The sequence below is a fragment of the Sturnus vulgaris genome, chromosome 1 (genome assembly GCF_052056855.1).
Source record: "Sturnus vulgaris isolate bStuVul1 chromosome 1, bStuVul1.hap1, whole genome shotgun sequence".
In the NCBI taxonomy this organism is placed as follows: Eukaryota; Metazoa; Chordata; class Aves; order Passeriformes; family Sturnidae; genus Sturnus; species Sturnus vulgaris.
In genome coordinates, this window is record NC_142243.1 from 28,377,169 (window position 1) to 28,402,479 (window position 25,311).

General features: G+C 35.9%; 1 protein-coding gene across 6 annotated transcripts in view; it reads right to left on the reverse strand.

Moving 5' to 3' along the window:
- The window catches only part of DGKB (diacylglycerol kinase beta), a 377,865-nt gene that overhangs the window by 270,220 nt on the left and 82,334 nt on the right, over nt 1-25,311 (reverse strand). The gene's annotated exons all lie outside the window — the stretch shown is intronic.

Consider the following 25,311-nt stretch of genomic DNA (forward strand, 5'->3'; position numbering starts at 1 on the left):
TCGATTTTTGCAAATCTCTCAGGTATTCTAAAAACTATCAGCTTCAGTAACTTTTGTCTAACAGAATTCTACAAATCCCTGCAGTTCAGAATCAGGTAGATATATATTTTTTCAATTTATTTTAACTACGTGTAGGATAACAAAGCAATTATTTCAGTAAGTTGTCATTACATAAAACCCTTGAACTAAGATCCACTTAGAACTCATCATACACATAACCATCTTTTCCATATTAAATTATCTCAGCAATACATGAAAAATAATTTTAACTCATTTGTTTCTTTAAAATGCAGTAGTTGAATGTACAATGGCCAAATGTGCATAATGGCCACAACACCTTGACCTAGTAATGAGTACCAAAGCAATGAATAAGAGAACAGATGAACTTTGCATCTGCAATTTTATTTCTACAGCAAAACCTGAGGAAAGTAGAGAAGCAAAGAACGAACAAAGAACAGGACTCTCTAGAGCCATTATATCGGCACTTAATATTACAAACATTAGGACCTAATATGGCTTTTATTAATTAAATCAACAAAACATGGCATTGTGATAGTTCTTAGACTTTAAAAATATCCAGCATCTTAAACGTGACTCTAAAATGTACATTTAGCAAATTATGTGACCTAAAAGGAGAAAATGCAGCAGCCAAGGACTTGAACAACAGTTATGTAACAGTTCTGTAACAGTTCATAGCAGCTATTAACAGGATACAACACTGAAAAAAAGTTTTAAGAGGTGTTGGAGGAGGTGTTTCCCTCCCACTTTCATACACAGTTTACACAGTAATAAGTATGGCTTTTGCAACATTTTTCATTTACCAAATTTTCTTAAATAAAAAAACCTGAGACTATGTGTGGCCTCAATAATTTTTTTTTTATTTTCACTAACTGGATATATTTCAACTTTACTGTCAGCTATAAGCAATGTCGTTTAGCAGGCCTCATGGCAGTCAATGCAAATATTTATTGATAAAATCATCTATAATCTTATTGCTTTGTCATTTGAATTACAACAAAAAAATCACAACTTTATGTAAAAAAAAAAAAAAAAAAGAATAAATAAATACATACATTAAGCAACAAATTTTATTACCAGCTGTAATTAGAAGCTGGGTTAGATGCTTCCTGACCAGGAAAAGCACACAAACTGGTCCTGACAAAAAATTCTTTAATTTTTTTCCTATTATTTTAATATATTTTTCAGTATTCATATACCTGATTGCATATAAAAATCATGGCCTCTTATGCTAATGCTGTCAATAACTACAAAAGCAGCAGTGTGAGATGAGCAGATGTATGACAGAGGTGATTGAGACTCATCCTAAAAAAGGATTTTTCTGAACTTTGGAGGAAAGTTTAAACACACATCAAACAGAATGACAGCAAGGTCTCTTCATACATCTTTTATTATGCAAATTAAAAAAAAATATATGAGAAATGTACTGCTTTCTAGAGGTTTTAAAACAATGCCTTGAGGTTTTCTTTCAGCAATGACTATGCTTTCATCTCATATTTTGCCAGATAGTCTATTTATCTTTAAATCAGTATTTTGCCTATGCAACTGTAATTAAAAGCAAAATCTATGTTATGTTACTTATTGAAATTAAATTAAATTCTTGTTTTTCATTTTTTTCCACACTTTTCTTAGTCAAGTATCAAGAAGAAAATATGCTCTATTAGAGCAACAATGTAACTATTCCCCTTTTTCATGCATGAGTTTAAAACAGTCACATCCAAAAAGCATTGTCCTCATGTTTGAAATTACAGTTAAGAACATAAAGGTCTGCAGATGTAAATTCTGCTTTAGCTGTCCGGCAAAACTTTTGCAAAGATTTCTACATTCAGGCCAGGAGCTGTAATTACTTTGAGTACTACAGCCAAGGCAGAATAATTTTTCACAATCTTCTGCTTATAGTCATTCAATCATTTTTTTCAGTTCATGTGACAGTATCCAAGCTAGAATAGAGATCTTTCAAAGTGTTCAAAATGACATATCGATATTTTGAGAAGAATGCCAGCACACCATCTTCTGCCTGCATACTCCTTAACAGTGCTGACAACCCTCAGAAAAAATTATTTCTTCTTTCTCAGCCTCGAGAAGGCAAACTAATACTGGGAACATGTTCCAGCTTTAATAAGTTGTCCTAAATGGATATGAAGAATAGGATCATGTTCTACCCTTTTTCAGGAATTACATTAAAAAAACAAAAAGCCAACACAAAATTGTCCTAGAAAGCTATATGGAATAGAAACGCCAATAAAATGTTATTGACTCTACTTAAAAAATAATCAAGTACACGCTTTTCATCAAAAAATAAGCAAAAAAAAGATCCAGAATATACATACAGAAGTAACTAGAAATTGTTCCTAAGATTGCTTTTTCTAAAAATAGGAAATAAATAGGAGGCAAAAACAATGGTATGGATTCCTTTACAGTTTTTTCTGATCCAAATCATCTAAATAATCACTGTAAAATGCCAGTGCAAACACAAACATCAGAACAGAACCTGTATTCTCTCTGTTTCCTAAAAGTACAGATGCTCTGCATGCCTCAGCATCTTAGCGCTCCAGAGCAATTTCAGTAAATTCCTAAGTACCACTCATCTTAAAACACAAATACGGTTTTGAACTCTGTTGGAATAACGTAAGCTGTTTTTAAAATCAAGGACAAATTTCTTCTTTGTCTAAGTCTCTGCATTCCAAGCTCTCCTCAAGAGAGATGGTTTCCAAATATGTGTATATATAGCCTGTCATGGCAGTGCTTAAATCCCATGTTATAGCTGGCACAGTACAAATTTAATGTAGCTTGAAATATAATGTTTGTTTCATGAAAAAACTCTCTTTTCTTTGCTTTTGCTATTTTGTTATTTTTATTACCCACTAGGGCAGTGCTTTGGGTATTCAGTCAGAATACAGAAAACCTTCAATTCTGTCCCCTGCCTGAATTAATTTCCACTCTTACTGTTCAACCCTTCTTCTGTTGCAATTTGCATTTAGTCAAGAGGGTGGAAGGAGAAAAAGGGAAACTGTGGCCCAGGATCCAGAGTTTGCCTAGGATGAGGTAAGATGTTGTTTCCTACCTCACACCCCAGTGAGTTTGGGTCAGAATAAATAGGCAAGGCATGGCATGGAAGACTGCTAACTGAAAAGCTATTACAAGTACATGGGAAAAAAGTAGGTGGATTCTACACCATGCTGCAGAAATTCTGTTTTAAATTAAGGCTCCAAAATTATAAATATATGACTTGGGATAACGTTGTATTGTTTTAGAATAAAAGTGAAAACAATTAAAATGACACTAGAAATGTGAAACCTGCATATATAAAAGCAAAAGTATCAAAGTGTCTGATTTTTTTCTTAACTATCTTTCAGCCCTGACAAAGATACTTTTTATAACTGAAGACAAATTTACATAGTAAGTTCAAAACCATTTGAGGTTTAGCCCACATTAAAAATTATTATTCATTTTTTAAAGTGACTCAATTTGAGATGAAGAAAATTGAGCACTCAGTTGAGACTGGAATTTTGTGTAGCATTTCTCCTACAATCAGAAAACACAAAACAGAAGGAAAATTTGTGCAGATCGCATATTTTTCCTACATTTTCTCCTCATCCTCGAAGAAAAATTCTTCACAAGAATTTTTTCCTTAAATAAAAAGACTCACAAGACAACTTAGGTAAAACTTACATGTTATGTACACAGAAATGTTTTTCAATTTAAAAGGAAATAAACATTAGAAAAAATATTGAATTATGAATTGTAATTCTCCACAGAAAGTCATAACAACCTGCATATTTATTGGGCCATAACTAATTTTAACACTTACAATATAATATAGAGTAATAACCACTTTCTACCTCCATATGCCTTTTGTAAACTTATATATTCACATCACAGGCATACAAAACATAAAAGCTTCACAGAAGTTTTTTATACACCTTATTACAATTTAGGAAAGCAAAAGGTCCAACCATATATATACGATCTTCTGCACACCAACAAAGCCTAGCTCAAACTCAAAAGTTCTTCTTGACAGACAAACCAAAGAGAAGCATTGAGAGAAATCCAGCAATCAGTTGGCATCACAATTTTTGTATTCTATGTATTCTAGTATTTTATGTATTCTATGGACTTTCTCTTGTGGATGCAACAGTACAAAAATGTGTGCGTATCTAAATTTACATGCACAACTTTTTTTCTTTTTGCCTAGTTCATTTTATTCAGAGAACTGGACAATGCTTTTAGCATATTTAGTTTGAGCTATGGCTGTGCTTAATCTAAAGCTTTACTGGTCTAGAAATTCCAGTACATTAGAAAGGCCAAGCCTGCCAACAAACCTTTATGCAGCACCATTGAGTAAAAACTGTTCACCTTTCTACAAAAAGGTTATTTCAGTAAGCATGTGGCTCATCAAGCATTACTCAGGGTTGCAGCATGTCTGTGCTGGTAAGAGATGCCTGATGGCTGCTGCTGAACTCACAGAAGGCAGTGGCTTACATGTCCTCTGCTGCCCATTTGTATGGCTGCAGGCTCACTGCCAAAGCTTTCAATATAGGTCACACCTCAGTTTTGGGGTTTATGACTTCTAATTTGCATCTTTTGATGCAAATTTCACATAGGAAACAAACATCTAAAACCTTTAATAGGATAAACACTTGATTTTGGCTTTCTTGCAATGAGAATTTAAAATCTACTGTGGCCTTGAAAAGAAGGGCCAAGGCAATCACTGTCCACTGGTCTAAAGGACACCTTCCCAAACCTGCTGCTACCAATGTTTTGGGTAACACTCTGTAATCAGAATTGAACTCCACTCTCCAAATTACATACTCAGTGAGTTCTACGACAATAACAAAAAATGCTTCTTAGAAACTCAGTCAGAATTGGAGGATGCTGCCTAAATAAATACACTATGACGCCAATGCAACTTTGATCTAAATTACAAGGTGCTTATATAGTTTAAGTTATAGTGATATAACTTACATCATTACTTTATTACATACCCATATAATCTGATACCTATATAACCTGAATCATAGCTTTTTATACAATGTAATGGCTAACATATGGTTAACTAGTTGCCTAATGCTGAACAGAAGAAAAGAAGAACAGAACTTGCCAGGTGGATAGCTTTAGAGAAGATAAGTATTAGTTCTGCTGAAAAATTGGCAAATGCAAAGCCAATTAGCCACAAAACAGAATTTAGGCTGGTTAAGACCACATAGACCAAGGAATGCCATAACTGCTCCGAAGACAAAGTTGAAAAGTTCAGATGTGAAGAAGACCTTGGAAGCCTTCATCAAAGACCCCTGACAGCCCCCAAATTGGGGAGACACAGGCAAACTGCAAAAGAGCTATCTAATAACCACGAGCTCATACTGTGTAAATTAGTTCTGGCGTGTATGGGATGATGTTGTAGTGACAAAATGATACTAAGCAATACTTACTTTATAAATATACCACAGCACTTGACAAGGGTGGGCGAGTTTGGTGGAGAACCCCCAGTGCTGCAATAAACAAATACCTGCTCGGTAGACATTGGTCTGTGGGGATTTATTGCCAACCTATCTTGCAGGCATCGAGTGGCAAATTACGTCTGCAACAGGGAATGGAGGAGGTAGAACAAGAGAGAGGTAGGAGCAGCAGCCCCTGCTGCAGAGGAAAACTTCCTCCTGACACCCAAAGCAGGAGCTGCCTCTTCTACCCATCCACCCTGCTGGGGCTCAGCAACACAAGGAGCAAGACAGATTCATTTTACCCATTGCTACAAACTACTTAGACAAGGACTTCTTTGTGAAAAAAAAGCAATATTGACTGCATGTGCCAAAACCTCTTTAGTCCACATTAATAAAAAATGCCCACCAAATCCCTCTTCCCTAAGCAGATGTTCAAGTGAAAAGTACATGGCAAACAACAGGGAGTTGGGGAGGCTTAATTTTAGTCTGCTAGTGGGAAGAGCTTTCAAACGGAGAAATAAGTAAAGGACAAAAACAGACTCCAGAACCTGAGTAGAACTGCAGCTAAGTCCTCAGTGTACTTAAAAACTGTTAAATAAGAAAAAGAACGCATCAGATTTTCTACATTTTAAAATTACTCCAGCTAACTTTCTGAGTGTCTTTTGGACTCCTTTATTTCCTGACATATTGAAAATTATGTCTTCAACAGTCTGAAAGCTCCTCAGAGTGCATGTCTGACAGGAAAATTCAGGATATCAGGCTGCTGTGAGTATTTGGGCTCTGCAGGACCAGGAGCCCATGGATCCTCTGGGTCAGCAGGGCAGGCCATGACCACCAGGGTCTGTCCCATCACCACAGCTGGCAGTGGGCAGCCCCAGAGCCAGGTGTTGGCCATCTCCCTGGGGTTAGGGCAAGTAAGAGGCTGTCAGTCTGTTAAAAAACACTGAGACCAGGAAGGATGAGCCTTGGGAGCTTCTCCAGTCCTCAGATCCCATGATCACAACTGAGTTTGAAAACTCATACAAACCTTTTCTCATTTCCTGTTTATTTTTGGATGGTCATTATCACCCGATAATGAGGCTCCCAGCTCACAAGTCTTTCAGTTAGAATGATGAACAATTGTCTGTTAAAATAAGGAATGCTGTTGACAATATATTTCACTCTAAATACTAAATCTATGCACTAAGAGTCAAATCAGTTTGGTTAGAAATTTAGCAGGTATTATTTCTGATTTTAAGTGGGAACAGGGAAATAGTAAGTTTGAGGATATTTCTACAGGTTTTGAAATATACCTTTTAAAAAATACACTAATTCACTTGTTTCTGTTTTTCCCAAAATGCCACACCTCAAATCCTGTGTTCACAACAAGAAAGATACAGACTTGCTAGAGTGTGTCCAGAGAAGGGCAATGGAGAAGGGGAATAGTCTGTCACAAGTGCTACAAGCATCTAGAGTTGTCCAGACTGGAGGAAAGGAGGAGGCTCAGGGGAGACCTTATCACTCTTTACAACCCCCCTGAAAGGAGGGTGTAGCCAGGTGAGGGTTGGCCTCTTCCCCCAGACAACCAGCAACAGAACAAGTGGAAACAGCCCCAATTTGCACCAGGGGAGGTAGAGGTTGTCTAGAAGGAAAAATGTCCAAAAAGTGACATGGTATTTCATTATATGTTTTAATGGGCATGGTGGCATTCAGTCAAAGGCAAGATTTAATGATTTTGAGGGCTTTTCCAACCTTACTGATTCTGTGATTCTCTGAATTTTTCTATTTGTATACTTTCAACTCATAACCTATTTAACCTAAACTTCAGTTATGGCTTCAAAAATTACTGAAAAGGATATATTACAAGACAAAATTTCAAAGCTACATCTGGTTCTTCCATTCTGCCTCATAGCACAGACAGTTCTTGAAATTATTTTTTCCCTCTTCTTTAGAAATTTTTTCCCCCACGTTGCTTTATCATGTTTCTTGTTTCCAAAGTATCGAGTTCATTTTACCCTTCCTCTTACAAAGTTTTAATGTTTATACTGTGGCGACTCTTGACATCACAAAATCTTGGTTTCTTGCAATCATGATTGTCTATTATACTTTCTCTTGGGACCAAGGCCTTTAAAGTCAAATACATAACTAAACCATAAAACTGAGAAAATTAGCAATACAAGTACACATGAATCTGAATCTTGAACTACAAGTGATGAAGGCTCCTGCACTTGCTGTGAATATGTACCAGTATAAACTTCATTGCCCTTTCTCTGTCCTAAATACTATTTCTAAGCTTTTGTTCTTAGTGATCTCATGCTTGGCACAGTGAGGAAGAGCAACTTAAAAAGAGATCACTAGAGCCTGTTCTCCCCAGGACTCAGGGAAACAAGCCTTGACAATGCTATCATAAGCTTTCCAACATTTAGTGGCAATCAAAATCTATCAAACAGAGTAGCACAGAGTAGCACTTCCATTGGTATTTTGGTATGTACAAAATTCTCTGCCGCCTAACTACATTTGCATGGGGAGGCTTCACATGATGCAGATATATAGATCCTGTGTACACACATACAGCATTGCCAAAGCCCTTGCATTTTACTTTATATATAAATAAACACATAGACGCAATAAGTGCAATTTGATTAATTCGGACGAGTTTTTGTAATCAGCAAGGTATTACCAAATCTCTATAAAAAAATTAGCATAAGGTGGCCATATACAATCCGGGGAAGTGAAACAGAACATGTCTCCTTTACATTCCATATATCTTTGGACAGCATAAGCAGATTTGATCTCTTGGGGCAAGTATTTAATATTCTTTAAAATTGTGCTCCAGTTTACATAATAAGAAATTGCCTGAAGGTCCATAATGCAATATTCCTGACCAAAAATGATTTTTAAAAAATAAATCATTATTGATTATATAAAGTTTCTCCAATTTCTATTTCCTTTGTAGAACATTTTTAAGTTTGTGTATGTTGAAAGTGTTGACACTGCAACAACAGTTCTCATTTATCACCATTTTGGCTGAGAATGTTGCTATATATATTTTGAAATCAATCTTTGAGTACTTATAGTATTACATGTGTTGAGCCTGTGGAAACATTAATATTATAGTAAGTTTGAAGTTAGTCACTGAAAAAGTAGCAGCTTTGTTGTCCATAGGAATGGGCTGCTAGCAGACATCTGCCTACGAGCCACAGCCTCCCAACCATTGCTCAATTACAAAGGCATGGCATGAGGCAGAGATTGTTTCCACTGCCATATTTACACATTCAGCTACCTTTTAAGGCTACTGAAAACGTTTAATGCTAAACAGATAAAATTAAAATATAAAAGTCAAAGAAAAAATGCTACAGGCTGATCAGCAAAAAAAAAAAAAAAAAGTCAGTTTGAGTTCAAGACCTAACTTTTGGGATAATACTGTTCTCCTAATTGCTGTAACTTGAAATTTAATGAAATAAACAACTGGTAAGTGACTACAATTGTGCCTTAACTGTATGCTTGGAAGTTTTTGAGTTTTTCTATTTTCATTACTATAGCAAAGCAACTCAGTATTTATATTATACTTTCACACATTAAATATTAATATATGCTCATTTATCTTAACAATTGTCATTTTAAATCTATTCTGGGAAATCTGCTTTATGTTCATTGCTCTGAGAAACAAATGTTTCAAGTACTACTTCCATAAATTTTCTAGGTGTGGCCTTTCAAATTTTAAAAAATTCTGTTTCCATCTAAGCCAGCTGTTTTCAAGTTTGGTATAGTTAAACAGCATTTTTAGTGTATTGCTATATAAAATATTTTTAATTTTTTTTTCATTATTAAGTACTTTCTTCAGATAATTAACTGCTTTATCTCACTAATTTCTTATGTACCTTTATGGACAATATGGACCATAACAGATAATACTTGAGTTACTAGAGGATACAGAAGAGAGGTATCACACAAGAACATCAAGCAAAGGAAAGCCCTTAAGTTCAGGTCACACCCCTGGAGATCTGTTTTCTACTGATCCTTGCCTGATGCACCTCAAACCTTTTCCCTTTCTCTACAAAAACATTAGACCTGAATTTTGTATCTGCTTTATTACAAAGATTTCATCTTCTGCCTTTCCAATTTAATATCAAAGCTGGAACGGATTAATTCTTTGTCATTCCAGGATTCTAAGGAGATGGCAAGCAAGAATAAACCTTGTAATATAGTACATTGACAAAGGCAGCATTAAACCCTACTGCCAGGACTATCTGTGATTTATCAAATGACATTTTGTGTCAGAGTATCAGGGAGACACACTCTAAGGAAGACTGCATTTTCACAGAAACTTACTTGGCAAGGTAATAACATTATTCAGATAAATAGCTCCCACAAGCAAGCTTATAGAGATCCCTAATCATCCCAAACAATATCTGTTTGACTATTTAATTTAAGCAGTTTAATACACTTGGGCTACTTGTCCTCTACAGGCTTAGAAGCCAAAGCCCATTTGCTCTCTTAAGCTTTATTTCTTACTCTCTTATCACTTCCTACAATTCCCTATTCACCTAATAAAAAAAGCGAATAAGAACACAAATTCTCAGCCATCTCTCTTCAAGTATTCAGAAATAGATAGCTTCAATCCTAAAATTATCCTATAATCTGTTTTCTATGGTTTTATCCCATCAATCTGTTCTTCATTTATATTTTCTCACACTTCCTTCATTTTTCTCTGAGCTTATTCCCCAGGATAGATGGTTGCTCCTTTGTGTGCTACCTCTAATGACCAGTTTTTGTGTGACACATATAGTAATACACAGCTTTCTATGTTTTAAAACTAGACTGTCCCTTCTGTAGCTGACCCCCTGGCCTTTTAAAGAACCACTTTACTTGACTTCAGGGAAATGAAAAATTGATTGTTTTCAGCAAATATGAGTCATAGGGAGTCTGACAGGGAAAGAAAGAAGTACTACACATCTAGACTGATTTTTGCCTTCAAACAATAATGATAAACTATTGGATAAATACCCTTGAGTGAGTATCTAGGTAACTCTGTCTTGGCACGGGGTTTGGACTAGATAATCTTCAGATGTTTCTTCCAACCTTAACTATTCCGTGACTGTGTGAATGAGCTAAGACATAATTATGAAGGTATTGTGTGAAAAGGATGGAAACCAAGCAACTCCTACTTACTACGAACATTTAGTCACTGCGTGTACATGACAGATATACATGAAAGCATTATGAAATAAATCTGCCACCCAACAAACCAAAGACCCCATCAAATAAACTGTAAAATGCAGCTTGTATTACAGAAGCATATAATTTAACAGAAAGATGGGTAAAACATGTTCTATGAAATCTGAACTCATACACAGTAACAGTGCTTCTTGCCCACAAGAATGTCAAGAACTGTAACAAATAAGATAAAAGACTGCTTAAACAACAACAAATCTTTCAAAATTAAGTTGCATTAGCTTGAGGTTCATTCCTAATATTTCCAAGACAGTACGTCATCTTAAATGCATTTCTAACATTCACAAGGGTTTTTTAAATCCATCAAATAGTGATCTATGGATTTATTTGGATATTTAACCAACAGTTAGGAACAGGAGAGAAACAGTCCCTGTGTCAAAAACTGACTTGAGGTATAAAATGTAGCTAAATTAAGCCAGTTCTTTTAAAGATCTGTAAAATGCACTCAATATTTGACTGCAATGTCAGCATACCCTGAGTTAGTTTTACAAATGCTTACTTGTATCATCCAACTTACTATCTTCCTCCTCTATAGAAACTCATAGCCCTAATGAAAGGTCTATTATAAAATGACATGATACATATAGAAACATTTTAAAGATTGTACCAATTTATTCCATGGCCTCCTTAGAGGCCAGCACCCACTATGGACAGTTGCTGTAAGTACTATATTGATAAAAAAAAAAAAAAAAAAAAAGGAATTTTACCACTGACTTGTCATTATAATCACAACATCTTTTAGCAATTTTCAGACAAGTTTACAAAGAATTTCCTCAACAAACTGTTCCCAAGTAACAAATGTGTTCCCCACCTTTAAGTGAGTCCTTCCTTAAACCATTCCTGCCACAAATCCTGACAAAAATCAGTAACTTTTGCAGAAAGCAACATCTACCTTGTCAATCCATAATTTTATCCCATTTTATTTTAGGAGAGTAAAATAGAAATAAGATAAACAAATCAATTTAGTAAAGTATCGTTTCTGTCACCTATACTTCAAACTAGAAAGATACACTCCTAAACCAAGCTCAATGTATATTTAAAAGAAAAAGATAAATGTCTATTTATTGCAGGTTTAATATAAACTTAACATAAACGTATTCAAATGTTTTATGAATGTGTAGTTCTAAAATACAGGTATTATAACAACATTAAGTTGTCTAATCTAGTAGAAAATCACCAGTTACATGTCACTGGTATTCATCAACTTAATGTTGTCATGGACAAAAGACAACATAATGGTAATGAACTATCAACATTCTCAGGTCCCAGGATTCATACTTATTTCCTAATCCATCCAGTTCTATCTCAGTATGATCACACTGGGGATGTTTATTTAATTTTATATTATTCAGTTTGGCAGATTAACAATTATAATCTCCAGAGCATGTAAGATACAGATAATTAGAACAAAAGTAAGCAGAAAAGATACGAGAAGTAAAGAAGGATGAGGAGTTAATAATGAAAAAGGATAAAGGGAACAAGAGTGAAAAATAGGGAGGAAACAGGAGGAGGCAAATGAACCTTGAAATGCAGCAAGATAAAAGACAAGAAAGAGAAGCTCAATCTTCTGATCATCTTCCCTTATTTCACATCTCTCTTCTTCTGCTCCTTCACATCTTTTTTTTTTTTTTTTTAAATAGTTGTAACTAATGTATCTTAAACAGAAAAACCTGAAAGTATGATCTCATAATTTTCTGAATTTCCAGAGACCTTAAATTTCCCATGATCTAAAAGGACAACCTCAATTTCAGAATAAATATATTCCATCTAATACTCTTTACATGAATAGAAAAACCCTAAAACACCAGAAGTTAATATTAGAACATTAAGAAATAGGAAATTACAGCCATAAACAGACCTTAACTTTTCCCAAACTTTTGTATTCATCAATAACTCACAGATGAACATTCTGAATGTTCCACATGCCTGATTATTAAAAGTATTTTAAAGTATTAATATATTAATAAAATAGTTCATTTTGAAGAAAAGAAAAAGAGGCAAGAGTACAATTGGAAATAAATTCACCTAAACCCTAGGGAACAGACTAACTGTGAGGGAGCTACATTCCAATTCCAATGGAGTTACATTTCAAATAAATGGAAGAGTAAACCATCTGTGAACTTTCTGACTCACCCACTTGTGGGGATCAGGCTTAATAGACATAGCTTGTTTTGGTTGAGGAAAAATGAGAAAAAGCAAAGTTGGTTGATACAGTGAAAGACCTCTGGAGTGCAAAGGAAAACAAAACTTGAATTCAGAACTTTATCAAAGGATGGTACAGCAAACAATTTAGAGTTTTCCTTTGTTTTTGAAGATTGGCTTTCCCTTTCCTCTTTTATATCCGGTTCCAGATTTAGACAAAGAAAAGTATTTGAATAACTATGTTGCAAGAATACCGTTCTGGAACATTTTAACCCAAGGAATCTGCTCTTGTTAAAAAGACACTGGAAGTCCTGGAGCTTGCCAGGCATGCAGCAAGTGCAATACACATTAGACAAGAACTTATGAAAAGTTTTAAGACATTTCACCTCAATGAAAGATAAACTCTAATTAACAATGAATATAGGAGATATAATTTTTACTTCGTGTTTAGGGATGATCCAAGCTGGCCTCTTCCATTCCTTCTGCAGCCCCATATATTCTTCGTTCTCTCACAAAGTAAATTTTCTTACAAGGTAGTTTTTTCATCTTGGATGTGTTATGTAATTAGACATATATGAAAACTGTCACTACATTTATGCTCAAATTTCTTACAGAGGAAAGACCTGGCTTTGTTCTAATGCCCTCCAAACAATGTGTACCATCAGTGAAATAAAGCTTATCTCAGACTGTGCATTAAATCATCCTCAGAAAATAAATGTCCTACTAAGTTTCAATATGTATGAGATCATGGCTTCAAGATAAGTTATGAAATAAAGACCCAGACTCCTGAAAGTAGTGACGCACAATCCTCTGAACCATTAAGATATATGCCAGACCCTTGTCAGAATATCTCAATCTTAGTGCCACTCACAAATAGCAAGTAAGAGGTTATACTCAGAGAAGTTATCTAAAATAATGTACGATTTATCTCCCCTTTTTGCATCTTTTAACAAATTCTAAATCTGAAAAAAAAAACAAACAAGATACGGATATGAATATAAATAAAATGGCTATCATAAAAATACCTTGTTTTAGACAACAGAGTAAATATTGCTGAGGTTGCCATCAGAAATCTGATTGCCCAAACCAAAATTCTAAGACAACACAGAAATCTCTCCATATTTATTTACTTTTAGTTAAACGTTGTATTTAATATAAAGATGTGCAAACTACTTGCTATTTCCCCATCAAAATGATAAATTTTCAGTTGAAATTTCCTTTGTTGAAAAGAGGAGCAAATGCTTCAGTAGATAACATATTCCAATAGACCTGATATTAATAGTAACAGAACCTGAGAATGGCCTGTTTTGGAAGGGACCTTACAGATCCTCTGGTTATCTCCCTGCTGTGGGTAAGGGACACCTTTCACTAGACTAGGCTGCTCAGAGCTCCATCCAACGTGGTCTTGAACACTTTCTGGGATGGGGTCCCCACAGCTTCTCTGGGCAATTTGTTCCTCACCACCCCCACAGTAAAGAATTTCATTCTAATATCTAATCTAAAACTACTCTCATTCAGTTTGATGCCATTCCCCCTTGTCCTGTCACTACACACTCTTGGAAAAAGTCCCTCTTCATCTTTCACGTAGGCTCCCTTCAGGTACTGGAACGCTGTGATAAGGTCATACCAAAACTTTTTCCAGTTCCTTTTCCAGGAACAAACCAAATTCCCTCAGCCTTTCCTCAGAGGAGAGGTGTTCCATCCCTCTAAACAACTTGGTGATCCTCCTTTACACTCTTTCCAGTAGGTCAATGTCCTTCCTGTGCTGGGGATCCCAGAGCTGATGCAGGACTGCAACAAAGCTGAGGAGCACAATCACCTCCCTTGACCTGCTGGCCACGCTTTTGATGCAGCCCAGGACATGTTCTCTGATAACTACATTTAACTTTCCTTTATCTTTTTTACCGAAATAAAATATTGAAATATTCAATTCTGTAAGCACCCAATGTTTCAAAAGGAACACCGCAGTGTTTTGCTTAAAAAAAAAAAAAAAAAAAAAAAGTTGTTCTGTGTGCCTACAAATGGCACTATTATGTAAAGAGACTCTGATTAGCTTGAATCAGGCAGTGGAGGAATTCTAGAGCTCCTGAAATAAACTGAAAATAGACTCCAGCTGTGCTGCTGCACCACTTTACTGCTTATTTCTAGCTTAGGAATCTTTACACTACACTGCAAAGCACAGCACAAAGCACGTTGCTTCTCTGGAAAACTCCCAAACATAACAGGCTTTTATTCCTGTCAGACGGTTCAAGTCAGAGTCCCCAGCACAGGTACACACACAGAGCCCCTTCCAGCTCTGCACAGGATCTCAGTTCCACCATGAGCATTCACCCCCTTGCCAAACAAACAGCATCACAAGGATGGCCTTTGGCAGAGCTGAGAGGGGCTTGTGTGGCACTGGACTGCTCCAGGAGGATGAGGAAGGAAGGGCATGAACCCCCTGAGGGAAAGGGGTGGCAATGGGGACACCCACCCGAAAAGGGCAGGAGGCCAGCTGCTGACTGCTGCTGAGGCAAGAGGAAAAACATCCTGAAGGTCACCAGAGCTTCCCAAAAGCTCAACAAAGCATCCTGGCTGCCCATGCTGCACACAAAAAATACACCATGCTCCTGATATCAGAAATAAACTCATTCCTGGGAAACTTCAGTCACTGAGACAACAATGTGTATCATATGGAGTTAATTGTAGCCATATAAAAGCTGGAAAATCAGAATGAAGGCTTCTCATTCTGCCTGCTGGGTCTCCTGTGAAGGCATTGAGCACTTTACAAAGATCAGGAACTGACTTCTGTCCAATTTTAAAGGGAACAGCTAGAACTCAAGTTTTTTTAAAAGCCTGCATACAATTCAGTCGATAAACTGAACACAGAAAAATAAAACAAAAAAATTTTATATTTAACATCCCAACCTTTCTGAAAAAACAATGGAATACTTCCCCTGGAGAAATACTGCATAGTTCTTTATTCTCACCTTGCTTTCTTCCAGGTTCTGTAGCTTTACTCTTTATTTCATATAAACCCTTGATTATTTCACACATACTACCTTGCTTGCCATTAAAATTTCTTTCCTCTTAATTTTTGATTTTATCCAAAATTTCTCTGATGCTAATTGCCCCATTTTTCACCAGTACCTCCTGACTACTTTTCCTCTATTTCTGATGGCTACATACTTACAATAATGTATAATATTTATTATTTATCCAAAGTAACTTTAAAAAAGACCTTATCTGCCTCATTGTTCATTCTCTCCATGTTTATACTTGATCTGAATCATCTTTTAAGGCAAAGGTTTAATGTAATTTTTAAAATCCACTATGTTCTCACTACGGTTAAAAATAGACAAAGCCTGATGAAATGAAATTAAAAGGTCTTTTCATAAATGCTGATAATGGATTAATTTCATCGAAAACAGTGATGCGTAAACTGCACAAACTAACTTTGTTAAAACAAAACGTAACTTGTGTGGTCATGAAGATTTAAAATTGTTTTTTTCAAAACTCAAAAAGCAGGCTCCTAAAAACTGCTTACGAGTTTTAAGACACCATTTGAATTTCCAGACCTACAAGAGGAAAACACAGAACATTCTACATTCCCCTAAAATGACTATTAGAGTTACTAGTTCAACAGCATTAATGCATAAAATTTCAAAATGCAACTGAATGCTAACCAAAAACACAGTTAGAAAAATCTCAGTTCTGACAGCAAGCTCCAAAGCCATCTACTCATGGTCATTTGGCAAGGGCTGGCCGAATTCTGGCAACTTTTACAAAGCTCATCAGTCACTGAAGTTGTGCAACATAAGTTACTAGACTTTCCTCTAAGACTGAATATGTAAAACGGGGGAGAAAACAAAACACAGCTCTAGAATATGTATGCAAAGAATTTTTTTTTCTGAAATATATGGAACTCTACTCTTTATATTAGGCTGAAAGCCTATCAATTAAAATGGGAATCTCTTCTGTCAAGTGTTCACGAAAGATTAGGACAAGACTGATATCCTGTGTAATTGTTAACACTAAGAAATTCTTACAAAAATAAACCCATAGAAATAAACATCTGCTATGATAATGGAATTTATTCTCCTTTTGTGAAAGGGATGAAACTGTTTTCTATTTCTTCCACCTGTTTAATCATTATAAACCAATAATTATTGTAAAAAAATGAAACAGATGGAAGAAATGGGAAACAGTTTCATCCCTTTCACAAAAGGGAAAAGAAAATGAGGTGAAATCCACTTCATAAGACAGAAAAAGGGCACTGAGAGAGTGCTTCTGAGAAAGATTGCACACTTAAACATAGACACTTAGCAAAACAATGCAGAAGTCAAATTCCCAGAGATGCTTCACAATCTTTAAAACAAAGCAGGTGATCAATTCTTTCAAATGAAACCTGTTTGACAACTGTGGTATATGTTTTTTTAATTATCATTCTTTATTTTTGGAAGATAGTTGTATAAGGTCTGTAAGAGTCTTGGTCTAAAAATACTAAAATGCTCTTAGAAACGTTTATAGTTATGTATTAGTGCTCTGAACAAGAGAAGAACTTACAAAAACTTACCTGCTGCTATGCACAGGAGTAATCAGAACTAAAAACCCTAACAGTCTGCCTCAACCATCACCTCTGAACACTACACATACTACCCTTTGGCACTGTATGTGCAGCAGACAGCAGCAAGAGAACACAACTTTTCTATCACTGGCAGCATGAAAACCAAATCCATATGAAAAGATCTCTTGCATATGCCTGAGTATGGTAACTCCTGTGGGGAAAAACAGGACATGACAAACTCTTTCTGCATCAGACAGAACAACTTACTGAACATACAGGTGGGCATTCCCATCCAAGAAAATTATGGCATTTCTTACCTTAAATAACAATTTCCAGAATAAAACCTGAAGTATAACCAGCAAATTTAACATAATGAAAATGCAGTGACACAATATATTCCTTAAGTCAAGTTATTTAGAGCAGTTTACACAGCTTTTTTATTCACTAGATAGAACACAACACTTATTGAGGTTTGACTCACTTTCAAGCCAAAGACTTTCCGTAGTGCAGAGACCATATTTATTGCTAGTTTCCACTAAAATAACTATAGAGATGGGACTATAATCTACTCTGTATAATCATACAAGATTTAGATTTATTTTTTATGTCCAGACAGACCCTGAATAAAGATTGACTTATTTGTGCCTGGAACACTTACAAAATTTTAGAGATGCATGCCCTCCAGGGATAGGATGCTAAGCTGTAGAGATGACTGGATTTGCTTGGGTATTTTTCCTTTGTTTTGTTTAGGTGGTTGAGAAGGTGTTGCAAGCAAAACATGCTATGCAGGCTGTGTGGATAGATAACAAAGAAGGGATGAAAAAAAAAGGGGGGGAACTAAAAAAAGAAAACCAAGTTCTTCTGAAATGTGTTACTTGTAGAAAAACCTTAAGATTCAATGTAAACTTACTCAGGTTATTTTTATAAATTCAAGACTGGATAACTTTAAGCTGCAACATCTACACAGAGCTACAAAGTATTTATCTTATTTATCTGCCTTGAAGAGTTTGTAGTCTGAAGAGCAGTTTAGTAGTCGTACATAGTCAGTCATTACATCTCGAGATTGCTGTTAGAAGGAATAGCTCCTCTGACACTTCTTGAAACGAATCCAGCAAAACTGCAGCTCATGCTGTGATTTAGGCACATATACTGGGACACACTTCAGAATGTGCTTTTGTACCATTTGAGACAACTTAATTGACATTCTTTCTGTGAATCCCTTAAACTCCCAGAGCTCAAAGTACCAATCATTTAAATTTATATCATAATGTCATATATGTTTAACAGCGTGGTCTTCTTTGAAGGCATCACATGTTAGACCACAGATGAAAACTGCGAGCCTGGACTTGACAAGCAATGTGACAACGTTCATTGTGTCTGAAAGAAAATATAAAAATATGGTCCTATACTTAAAGGAATATGAAATGGGTCATTACTCCTCTAAGTATCAGATAGTCCCTAATTAACTAACTTCTTATCTACTAAAACAAATCTGAATGAATAAGAGCACCTCCAAAGGGACTGTGACTGTTTTCAAATTCCAGTTTGAGTAATTACTTGGATTCACCCTCATCCAAAATTAGCTAAATAATTACTCAAGCCTTCAAATCAAAAATAATAATGCGTGTATACATCTTCACAGATTTTAATAACACAGAATTTATATTCAAAAACTTCTAGAGGGCCCTCTACAGAAGACAAAACAGTTAACATAAAGTAATTTAAACCATTTTCACAAGATAAATTTGGGCTAGCCAACAAGGTTCTGTGTAAATTCTTTTCCTTCTGCTGCAGGTTTCTTGCTATTTCATGATTATGTTTTTTCAGTATTATTATTATTTTTCATAATCAAACGGCAAATGTAAATCAAAATTTCCAAACATTCCGTTTTACGTATTTTCTATTTTGGCTCCTGTCTGCTGTTCTGTTTCTCTAAAAGCCAATTTTGATTTTGTCCTGATAAACTATTTCTAACATCTGTTCTTCTCTGTTTTCTTACATCACTCATGGCACTGCCTATGGGTTGGAGAAAATAGCACAAATACACGAACTTTGGTCTACCAAAACTTGGTGGACTCCAACTTTATTTGAAGCCATTTGTTTTGCTTTGTTTTTCCACACCTTTTTTTTTTTTTTTTTTTTTTTTACATTTTAAAACATTTTCCCTTTTCAGGACTTTAATATTTTTATCCCAGGAACTCTTGTCACTCACTCATTTTCTCTAGTATAATTTCAGCAATTTATCAAACTCTTAAAGTCTATCCAGTACTGAAGTGCTGCTATTCAACAAATAATTTAGACATATAATTAGTACATAAACTATCTTCCCCTCCTCATCTCATAAACATCTACAAAATTTCCACTGTTTCCTTCTACTCATTTCAACTTCTACTATCTTAAACAATATACAGCCCATGCTTTCTTTCACTGCAGTTGTAAGTATTGCCAAAGTGTTTATGTTGATACAGGTAAGGATACTGGAGTCTGTCCCATCTCTGTAGTGAATTTCAAACGCAAAGAACATAATAAAAGTAGAAACAGTACTTTACTTTAAACAAACAAACAAACAAAAAGCAAACCGCAAACATACAAAACCAGAACCAACAACAAAGAAACAACAGTTAACAAAGCGTTTTAAAGTTCTTCAGAATGCCTTCATGAATCAAAATATCTACTACTAGGCCACTTAATTCTAGGAAATACATTCTTCAAAACAAACCCTTTATCACTATTATTACTGCTACAATTAATTCAAGTATCTCAATATCAGAATTGAATTTTTAGGGTTGGAAGGGATTTCTCTAGACCATCTAGTACAACCCCTGTTCCAAGGCAGGTTCATCTGCAATAACAAAAATTATTTGCAACTTTTATGTTTAAAATAAAATCAAGCATTTCTATTTTCAGAATTAATACAAAAGCATATTACACTGGAATTAAATCAAAATTTTTTTTGTTCATATTCTGTATTGCTTTTAATAAAATTATGACCCAAACAAAATCTGGACACTTCTAAATACAAATTTAGCAGTCTGTAATGTCCTCAATAAACCATTCAGTTTTGTAGTGCAGCCAACAAAACTATGCAGTGACATTGCACAGCATCCATTAAAAGTCTTCCAGAGGCACACAAAAAGCAATATATTTTTAGTGTCTAAAAACACAATGAAAACATATGTAATTATGAGCACATTTTAAATTTTTGCTTCTTTTAACTGGTAGAAAACAACATAGAGGAAGGCAGTCCAGGGCCCTTCATCCCAATTAATGGCAGATGGAGGGAAGTCGCCTGACACTATCAGCCAGCCTTAATTATCTTTTTCCAGCTGACACCTCTGATTCTTTATTTGAGCCATCAAGACCAACCTATTTTCTGTTCTCAAGAAGAACAAGGAAGGCAGCTTTGGCTCTCCTTTCTTCAGAAACCAGGAGAGGGAGAACAGCAGAAGTGCTAAAGCTAATAGCAAAGCATATTTTTTCAGTGGATAGGTTGGACAAGCAGCTTTCCCCTTCTCTCTTCAAGCATACAAAGCTTTGCTGGGCTTAAGGGACCTACGTTGGGCTACTGGTTCATTGAGTGTGAATCTGATGATGGCAAATCCTTTCTCTCAGAGCTGGTTTTTTCAGTTTGTCTGATGAGTCATGGATTGTCACAATTTGAATTACACTTTCCAGCTCTTCTATAGAAACACAGTGACTAAAAATACACGCTTTTAATAAGAGCTGAGATTCTGCTAGAGTCACATGGCTCTCCAATTAGCCCATTCTCCCTTCATTTTGTTACTTAAAGGCTTGGTGAACTGTAACTGTTTGTGACATCAGGCTCATTTCCACAGCAACCAATTGAATTATCCCCCAAATCTTTATAATAAGAATAAGCAACAGGAACAGATGAACTCGTAAGAAACAAAGTCTTCTTACTGTTTACATGCAAATGTCCATAGAAACAACCAAACAATAAAGGAAAAGAAATAAGGAAGATATACAGAAACATGGGAAATATAACAAAGGCATAATCAATGTTTACATATTTTACAGTGTATAAATAGACATTCAGTAATTTGATGACCATATGTCAGACCTGTAATAGACACAATATATGTTTAATGCCAGTAACAGCTGATGCAGCAACACCAGGTGTTACTGACTGGCACCATGTACCTATACAGCTTCAATTCTAGAAAATGTCATTATTTTTGACCAAGGAAATAAAGAGCAATGTGAGCTGACACCATTTGCCTTTCAGAACTCAAAGACCAGCTATTAGCTACCACACATCACAAAACCCTCAGCCACAGAAACCTGAAAACACCTCTTACAAGGAAAGACTAAAGAATCTGGTGCTGTTCAGCCTCATTCACCCATTTTGTGATTCTGCTAACAAGGGTTTCTGTTTTGGACTTTGTAAGAACTCTTTACACTTCTTGCAACAATACCCTTGAAAATGGAAATGCAAAGTCATTAAATTTTACTCTAAAGACTTTCTCATAATTCCCTTCTATAACAACTATATTATTTAAGAACCATTAAATAATAATCTGTATGTCTAAGAGTTAAGCACAAGCCCTGATCCTATCGGCAGTGCTAGAGTTCACACTAACTTCATCTCCCCCAGGTACTGAAACAGCCACTGTGCCCTCAGCAGAAACCCTGGAAACTTAGTAGCATAATCTAGAAAATAATACGATTTTCCTGAAAATAGGGGCCTAACAATGCCCAGTCTCAGCACAAGAAATTCAGCATCTGTACTGAAGAAGTATGTATTGAACTACTGTGTTTCACTCAGCAACACTGAGCAAACCTTACAGTCTTCTCCAGATCTTGCTATTGCTGTCTCTTCCCCACTCTCCTAGATACAGCCAATGTGCAAGAAGGTTGCAGGTAAATTATCATCTTGTAGTGAAACCACCAAATGCTTCTGATGATGGGACAATGTCCTATTCATCACCCAGGAAGCATTTCTAGTGCCTCTCCATGCACAAATGATGTATTTGTAATAATTACAGCCTTTTCTAACAGTATTTTCTCTCTGGATTCTGGGATCAATGCAACTCAGTAGAATCAAACAACCCGAATCAATTTTTTTCCTTCTTCAATTCCTTTAACATTTCTTCCATATGAGACTTATACACAGCTTTGACACTTCCTCTAGCTTTCCTAAAATAGATAAATCAAGTTTGTTAGCACTAGCACAACTGAGACCATTGGCTTCCTAATACTTTCGTTACCCCAAAATGGAAGTTACAATTTTTAGAGCCATCATAATTTTGATGCTATCAATCAATTAAGAATCAGGAACCAGAGGCAGTTCTTTAGAAAGGAAATTGCTGCTAAAAACAGCTGGTGCTTCATTGAACTGATCCAGCTCTGGACCAATACGTCATCGTTTTTCAAAAACTTTGAATTATAGGTTTACTCTAACAGTCTACTGCCTTCTCTGGTTTTACTAAATTAAGTCTCCATGTTATGATACATGATCTCTTGTTAGCAGTCTCCAGTCAACAGCACTCAGAAGCAACAGTAGTTTTGCATTTTGCTGACTATGATCCCTTCAATTGGAACCCCTGAATAAATCAGATACTCCAAGAGCATCTTATGTTCTGCAGAGGAAGAATCTTTTCCAACCTTTACAATTCTATGATTCTGGGGGATTTATAAACAGGAGAATTGTCCCAATTTTGCCAGCTGATAGTAACAATTATAAATTCACTATGTTCAGCTCTTAAAACATGCCTCCCTGCTGCTGATATATGAAGTTTCTTGCAGTTAAAAGACAGGAGAGGATCCCTGTAATTAGCTAAGACATGAACATAATACAATAACAATAATGCTAGTCACTCAGTGTGACTACTTTGTGCTGTTACTATGTACCATCCAAAGTTCTACAAAAGCCAGTATTTCCTAAAAGAATGCTTCAAATCAGAACATATAGCAGCCTGAGAGGGACAAAAATGTACTTAAGTGCATCTGCCCTTGTCACACAACCTCCTGAATAATTTCATAGCCTCTTTACACAAAGCAAAGATTTCAGAATTTTTCTACATTGTTCCTTTCCCTAAATAGTTTTTTTCCTTCCCCTAAATAGCTTATGCCTGAACTTGGATGCCCTTCTGTAGTATGGGTGTGGAAGCAGGAAACAAGCTCTGCATACACAAGTGTCCCACCTGACAGACACAGAAAGATTCTTCCATATTCAAAACTGTCTATATGATACTGTTTACCACTGACAGGCTAACTGGAGAACTGATCAGCTTCTGTTTGGTTAAAAACACAACTGCTAGTCACCACTAGGCATTTATCATGGCAGAAACACTAAGCATTTTATCTCATTAGTACGCCCACATCAAAGGTCCAGATTATACTGTATTGTTGCATGTTTATCAGCTTTTTTTTCTTCAGAAATGCTCAGCTCATCACTCCTATCTTACATTCTCTTTAAGACCTAACACAGAAATCCTCACTGGAGAAAGGAAAGAAATCCGCTAATATTTCTGCAGATGATATTGGTGCCCAGCTTTCAGTCTCCCACAACTTTATCTATGGTATGATCATCAGAGGTCAAGTCTCAACTATGACTGGTTAAATGAAAAATAAATTCACAACTTTGTATTTTCTCTTTTCTGGATTTCAGTCTAACAAAGGTCAAAGTCGGATCTAATATTCCCATCAGTGAAGACTGTATGTCACGACCTTCCATTGAACAGAGTTCAGGGCTTTTTAAGAGTAAATCTGACTAGAGCCTAAAGAAATAATATGTAACATTCCTAACCCATTTTTCTAAATTGATGCAACACAGGAATGTGCACAAAGAATTTAAATTCACAGATCTGAAGAAAAAAATTACAGTGTTATATCAATATGCATACTTCATAGTTCACCTCTCAGGAGAACTAAAGTAAGTGCCCCACCAAACCATTGAGCAGTTTTCGCCACTCCGTTTTCTCCTACCTAGATTTTTATTTCCAATCACAGATTTAGGATAAGGATTCAGACTCGAAAAATTATCAACTGGTGCCTTTTTCTGGCCACTCTATGCCCAACAGGCCTTGCATGCAAAGACTGGATCTCTCACTAGACCCATTATCCTTCTCCATGAAGTTCTCCCAAGTGCATGGGATATTGTACAGGCAGAACTGGCAGACTCCACCTTTCAACCAGTCTAACAGAGTCTGTCAAAACTTTTTGAGAACCCAGCCACCTCCATCCTTACTAATAGCAGCAAAAACACTATAATCCTAAAATCCAATACTTGGGGTAAAACTATTTTCAGTAATCACCAGTGATGTTCTCCCTCCACTTTCCACACAGTCAAAAATAGCCGTTTTTGTCAAATTGTACTTGATGACTTTCATTCCCTCATTAGAATTAGCACAATTCCACGTGGCACTAGAAGCCTGTGACCCTGGGATTGTGTAATGGCCCAGAGCTGCTGGTGATCAGCTGCCACATATATGAAGTTTCCTGCAGGTTATCATTTATACCCATTGTGAAAGATAGTATTTCCCTGAGGACCACAGACCCAAACCCACTTAAGAGTCTCTAAAAACTTAATTTTGAGCCAAAACTTTTGCTGACTTTCCCATTTTTCTTCAGTGATCTTTTTCACAAAATCCTTCTTCCTGTTCCCCTATAACATTGTTTCACTGTCTAGTTCTTGCAGTAGCTATTGATGCTACATCAAAAGATGCTGCAGCTGCTGATGCTGTTTCTGTTCTCACAGTCATTTCAGTAGCACTACAACATCTATTTCTATCTTCAGTCTGTGACAGTCTGCCCAAGTTTTCCTCCACCAGCCTGGGAAAAAAATCACTGCCAAAAGTTTTGCAAAAAAGTTTTTTTCAGGCTTTTTCCTCAGGGCACATTTTGTTGACAAACTCAAAAGGACAACACAAAACCAAGCTATTTCCCCAGAGTGCACATGCTGCTGGAGCTCAGAAGTCTTTTTCTCTGCCT